General features: G+C 38.3%; 1 long non-coding RNA gene across 1 annotated transcript; it reads left to right on the top strand.

The window, feature by feature from the left end:
* The first annotated feature begins 735 nt into the window (after positions 1-735).
* LOC131395262 (uncharacterized) lies at positions 736-5,645 on the top strand. Its single transcript, XR_009216330.1, has 3 exons — positions 736-1,047; positions 4,682-4,872; positions 5,412-5,645. It is a non-coding gene; the product is annotated as an uncharacterized LOC131395262 (long non-coding RNA).
* The last annotated feature ends 1,068 nt before the right edge of the window (positions 5,646-6,713 follow it).

Here is a 6,713-nt window from a genome sequence, read left to right as displayed (position 1 = left end):
GTGTGAGGACGATCAGCCCTGAGCTAACATCCATGCTAATCCCCCTCATTTTGCTGTGGAAGACCAGCTCTGAGCTAACATCCGCTGCCAATCCTCCTCCTTTTATTTTCCCCCAAAGCCCCAGTAGATAGTTGTATGTCATAGTTGCACATCCTTCTAGTTGCTGTATGTGGGATGCGGCCTCAGCGTGCTCGGAGAAGCCGTGCGTCGGTGCGCGCTGATGGTGCTCAGGGCAAGCTGCCCCAGGAAGCACCACTCTGGTATGCGGATTATTTCGAGCTGAAGACAATAAGGACTCAGAGAGCTCAGGAAAAATATTTGAGTTTCCCCTCCCAAACTGCCTAAAGAATTTAAAACCAAAAAAAAATCTGTTTTAGGAAGGGGTTATTATCATGACTGCTATAAAAGATAATTTAGGATAGAGGTTACAATAGAAAAGGCACCAACAAGCCCATCTTATCCGGAGTCCTGTCTCTCTGGCCACATTCTTTGGATGGCCCTGCAGGAGTTGCCAGACAATCATTTACATTTATAAGGGAAATCTCCATTTGTAAAGGTATCTCCCTCTCTGTTTGGAGAAGAGGGGGGGGTGAGCTCATTTCTAGTAACTTATCAATGTGGAAGATGAGGCCTTGGGGCTGTATAATAAACCTTACTCTTGTTTACTGTGCTTTAGTGGTAATCTCCTGTAATTGACTCCCCCACCCCCAAAATCCTCCTTTGTCATTGGCTGAAAATGATATTTAAGACGAGAATTTCTGCTATTGTGTTGAGAAACGCAGTGTCCCTGCTTTCTCCCATGTATACATGTTATTAAACTTGGTATTATTTTCTCCTGCTAACCTGTCTTGTTGATTATTTGGCCAGCCAGAAGAACCTTAAGGGAAAGGGCAGAGGGAGATTCTCCCTCTTCCCCCGACAGTTTTTGCGAGCCAGCCAGGAGAAGCACTGGCTGGTAAGTTGTCTTCTCTGGCTGGAAGACCTGCCTTCTCCCTGGACTACTGCAGATGATGAGATACGGGAACGCCTGACGAAAGCCGGCAAAAGGTAAGACTTCTTACCACGTCAGCCTCCCGGAATCTCTATCTGCGGAGTCCGGCGGAAGGAAGTGGTGAGAATTTTTTCTCTTTCTAAATTTAGATTGGCAGGAGAAAATATTTGGGAAACTAGTTTCTTGGGCTTTTAGTGACTCTTGGTTTAAATTTGGTAGAGTACTCTTGGTTTTTGATCTTGATCCCTTTTCCTCCCAGAGATAGTCTCTGTTTTTCTCTTTTGTCTGTGTCTTTTGTCATAAGAAGGAAATACCATAGGGTAGGACGCAGGCATAGGCCCTACAAGCCTGCTGTCCGGGCCGGCCCCACAGACTGGTGAGTTTGCGGGTCTCACCAGACCGGCGTCTACAAACTTTGCTGTGGGTTATTATGCACATGAAGTGAATGTCATTGCCAAGGGCATCTTGGAAGCCAAAAAGGCCGCAAATTTAAGTGGGCGCGGGTCGAGCAGTTAAGAGCCATTAGGGCGCTCGCCACTTTCAAAAGACTCCCGTGACAGGATAAGTTGGATCACGGAACTGGGTAGATGACACAGGTCCCCCGCCAACTGCAAGAAAATGTCCGTGCAACGACGAGGTACTCTGTAAAAGCACACAGTCCTCAACCCCGCGGCACCTCCCCCTCTAGGTATTATTCTGGCTCCAAGAGACCTAAGGCGTGACTAAAGCTGTCATTGTGCACAGAAAAAAAAAAAACCGGATGAGGTTTTTCCTTCTGTCTTGTTCTGTGTCCTGAGAAAACTTGGCTTTGTGACCAGTGAGAATCTTCTCCTTGGTCTCCACCATACGGAAGGTGCATTTACCGGGGTGCACCTTGGTGGCCAGTCGAGTAGACTGGGGTTCCGAACTGTCTCTTTGTCCGGCTGTGCCAAGTTCTCAGGGGAGTTTGTCATAAAGGGCCCAGTCCATAAGGGCTTTTGTTGTCTTTACCTTCGTTGCTTGTTAGTGCTGGAAAAATCCCATTCCAGTATCGCCCGCCCGGTGTCACAGATTAGCGGGTCTGTGACTGGAGGCGTCCCACACTATTGTGGGAGACCGGAGACATCCTTACCGCCTGTGCAACGAAGGTCTTTACTGTCTCTGAATATCTTTGGGAGTGAATTCTGTGAATCATGGGGGCTACATCATCTGCGCCCTCACCAGGGACGCCTCTTGCGTCCATGGTAAAGATTTAGTCTAAGCGTGGAAAGTTACCTCCGGGTCTTTCCTTAAAAAGGCTTATTGGTTCGAGTCACTATTGGAATAAATATATAAATGAAGATCCTACTCGTCAATGGCCAGACGACGGATCCTTTGAATTGGAAAAACTTCTAAATTGGGGGAAAAAAAAAATGTTTTGAGAGCTCTCACATAATTGCTTAATTGGTACCTAAGAATTAAGGCCAGAAAAAGGAAGGAAAAAATTTGACTAGTCTTAAGACCTTGACTCAGGTTACAATTAAATTGAGAACATGTAAAAGTGTAAGTGTTGATAAGATTATAAAGGTTGGAATGTTTGAGCTAATTTTATACAAAGAGGTTACATCAACTTTGCCTGAGTATGTTTTAAAATGTCTGACTGGGAATGCTTCTCTTGTCCAAAGTTAGAAGACCAAGACCTATTGATAAAAATCTTAATGATAATTATGTTTAAAGGTATAAGAGGTGACGAAATTTACATGAAATTTTGAAAGAAAAAAACTGATGTTATTTCTATTACAGAACTGGTTAACAAAAATAGTAATTTAAATGATGGCTAATTTTATCTAATGTCTTATGAAGTCTTATAGGCAATCTAAATAGTTATTGGGAATAAGTAACTAAATAGTTGTAAAAAAGATGAATGTTGGATGAACTTTAAACAATAATTATGTGTTATTGTGGTTACAGCTTCCAAACTCTTTTTGGTGACTTAAAACTTGAGAGTTTTGCTAAGTTTTATGATAAAAATTCTCTGAGTATCATCATTTCCAAATAAGATAAGATATTAGACATTGATTGCTAAATATACATTTGTCTACTTTTGGCTTTTCATCACAAGAAAACTAAAAGGTGTTTTGGGTCTATTGGTAAACATGTGTTTTATTAAAAGATTGTACTATAAAGTAACATGTTTCCAGAAATGATGAAGTAAGTGTTCATAAATTTTCCAAGCCACAAGATACTAATGTAAAAGAAAGTTTACAATTGTTTACTTAGTTTTTACTTACAAATTAAGGTTTCTAAGGGGTAAAATTCCTAATTAGTATATGTGATTGAAGCTACTAAAAATTAAAAAAAATATGTCTGTGTACAAAGAAAATAAGATGTATAAAGGTACAAAGAATGGAAATATTTTGTTTGGTTAAGAAAGATAAATTTGTCCTCAAGTACTAGGAGGGAAAAGAAAGACATGGGACAAATTCTGAATGTAAGAGGAAAGTTATAGAAGGTTTGTGGAAGAGGAATTCTGAAAAAGGAGTTTTATGCATGGTCAAGTTGGCTAAGATTGAAATGAATTTAACTAAGTAAATGAGTTTTAATAGCAGAAATAAGCTGGTGCAAAATTAAAATTTGGTCTTCTGTCTCTTAAAAGGATAATTTGCTTAAACTTGATAAAGAGGTTACAAAAGATTTTTCTTTACCTTTGAGTAAGTCTACCTAAAAGACAGAAAAAAAAAAAAAAACTTAAAATAATTTCCTACGTTCAAAAGACTGAGGTCTCTCTATTAAGGCTTTTGGACTGTTAATGCTCTGTTTGCTTTGATTGTTTATATTTTTGACAAGCTCCACCAAAATTCATATCTTAAATAAAGTCTTTTTTTTACTTTTTTCTTTGAGAATTCTCAAAGGGCCCTGGAACTTCTCAAAGAAATTTGCTCTCTTCCTATTAGGGGAAAGATACTAAACTTGTTAGGCTTATTCAATATGTTCAATTACATGAAAAGCATTGTCAGACCAGTGATGATAAGCCTGCTTAGGTGCTATTATGTGGGCAAATGTTATTGACATAGGTGTTTTAAAATTGTATAACATTACTGAAATTCTGATCTGTCCTGGTTATCAGTCATAATTCTGGTTATTATTATTTTAAAGTGTTGTATGTCACAAAATTAACCAAATTTCCTTGTCAATTGCCATTTTGAGGTCTTGTTGTTTACAGACTTATTTCTTTGCTCTAATGCTTTTGCAAAATGTTTCGACTTCAGAAAAATTCATGGAAAGGACTCTGACATTTACACTGGAGTACAGGTTTCTGACAAACTTTCTGATCATAAAACTGAACTTGGTAAAAAAAATTACAGAAATCCGATGGAGAAACTGATGACTTCATAAAGCTGCTAACAAAAAGATTGGGATCAAGAATAGATTACACAAGACTGAACCAACTGATAAGGATGATTATAATTATTATGATTTTTCGTTTGAAGTATTGCTGAATTTTTAATGTTTTTTCAGATTTAAGAAAAACTTTTTCTCTTTTCTCCTGAGCTAGCTATGACTTATAGCAATTTGGTAAATGATACTTTTATAAGTAAAATTGAAATATTTATCTTTTTCTCTCTACCTGATCCCTCGAATTTAGAAACTCTTAGTAAGTAAATATTGTTGTTTTCATGGCAATATAGTTATTTGCATAAGTTCAATAAGAATCTGTTCTCCTTATAACAGGACACAATTAAAAACACTGGTTCTATTACCAAGGTTGTGACTGGAACATCATATTTACAATATAACCATACAGCTTTTGAGGAATGAAGATTAGACTTTATGGAATAAAGCCACGTAGAAATATTGGCCTGGTACCTTATGTTCCAAGCAGCACTTACCAGGATAAGTAAAGAATGTCACTTATCTGGCAGGTACAAGGAACCTTAAAATATTTTGGGGAAACCTCGGAATAAAGGAATTCACCCAAATTTATAGGTATTGCAGACAAAGTCTGATGACAAAATCCTTGGCTTGGCTTTCCTGGCCTCGAGAGACCTTTAAAGTTCAATGTGAGATTCCTTATAAAAAGTTCCAGCAAAGCAGATTTAAAAGAGCCTATGTGATCAACTGCTATTCTTGCTGTACTTATGTAAATAATTGAGCCAACTCTATTGGAACTAGACTTATTTTGCAAACTAGTTTTAATTTTGCTATCTTAATAAAAATGAGGGTGATTTTAGAGAAAAAATTATATTTCAGTAAAAACTATTTCAGTATAAATTTGCGGATATTAGATCCTAGTTTTGTTGTCTTTTGAGGTTTTTGTTTTATATCTGTTGACTGGACTGGATCCTGATTTCTTCTAGTCTCCTGAAATATCTGGCTACAGATGTCCAAACTAACGTTTTTGATTTTTTCCATCATTTTCATTTAAAATCACTAAGAACTGAACCTGCCCTTTTTCCTGAAGCCTTACAAACTGAAGTTGATGAACTTGATATAAACTTAAGAGATGACCTGACGACACCATCAGAGACATTTTAAACTGCAAAAGATACTTTGACGCTGACATCTAAAATTCTTCTTCACTGGCAGTCCTCTGAACTCAAAAACTGGTTTACAATTTGCTCTAACCATTAACCTTGTTTTTCTTTCGTTTACACAAATATGCTTTTGGAGTCTGCCATGCTGTTGGCACAATTTAAAAATCCCGTGGTTTCTTAACTTCTGCAGGAACTCCTATTGCTAATGGACACTTAATTGCAGCCTTATTACAAGCAATTCACCTTCCTTCAAAAATTGCCATTGTTCATTGTTCAGCCCATACTAAGGAGACTGATGTCATATCTTTAGGGAATGACAGGGCTGACAGAGTTGCTAAACATACAGCTCACTATGGACCCCCTTATCCGTTTTCCACCCAATTCTTAAACCTGCCTTTATCCCTGACTGATGTTATTAACTATCAGGCAAATGCCCCACAATCTAAAAAAGACAATTGAATACAAAAGTGTGTCAAACAATTATCAGATGGATTATACATTGGACCAAATGGACTTCCAGTAGCTCCTTTTCTTTTAACTTTTTGGCTTGCACTTATCTCCCACCAAATGGGACATATGTGCAAACGGGGGATAGTTAAGGAACTGAAAGACAATTGGTTTTGCCCTGGCATCCATAAAATTTCTGACCAAATCACCTCCCAGTGCACAACTTGCAAATCTTACCAAGTCTCTGGGAGAAATCAGTGTGATCCAGGAAGTCCTCCCAGGCCCACGTTGCCTTTTGCGGCACTCCAAATGGATTTTATAGACTTCCCTTCAGCTTTAGGTTACTCTCACTGTTTGGTTATTGTCTGCATGTTTAGTGGATGGACTGAATGCTATCCGACCAGACATGCAGATGCCACAACAGTGGTAAAGAAATTAATAACTGAAGTTATTCCTCGCTTTGGCATTCCTTTATGGATTGAATCAGACCAAAGAACTCATTTTACAGTAGAGATAAACCACTTGCTTGCAAAAACTCTGGGGTATTCATTAAAATATCATACCCCATATCACCCTCAGTCATCAGGGCAAGTGGAACGTAAAAATCTAGATATAAAAAGAACTCTAGGAAAAATCTGTCAAGAAACTGGACTTAAATGGCCAGAAGCTCTGCCCTTGGCCCTTATGAAGATTCAAAATACTCCAAATAGAAGGCATGGACTGACTCCTTTTGAAATATTTTTTGGACGTCCGATGCCTACTGGCGTCTCTAAACCTTCAAT

This window comes from Diceros bicornis, chromosome 31 (genome assembly GCF_020826845.1).
Source record: "Diceros bicornis minor isolate mBicDic1 chromosome 31, mDicBic1.mat.cur, whole genome shotgun sequence".
NCBI lineage: Eukaryota > Metazoa > Chordata > Mammalia > Perissodactyla > Rhinocerotidae > Diceros > Diceros bicornis.
This window is presented reverse-complemented; position numbering and strand designations above follow the sequence as displayed.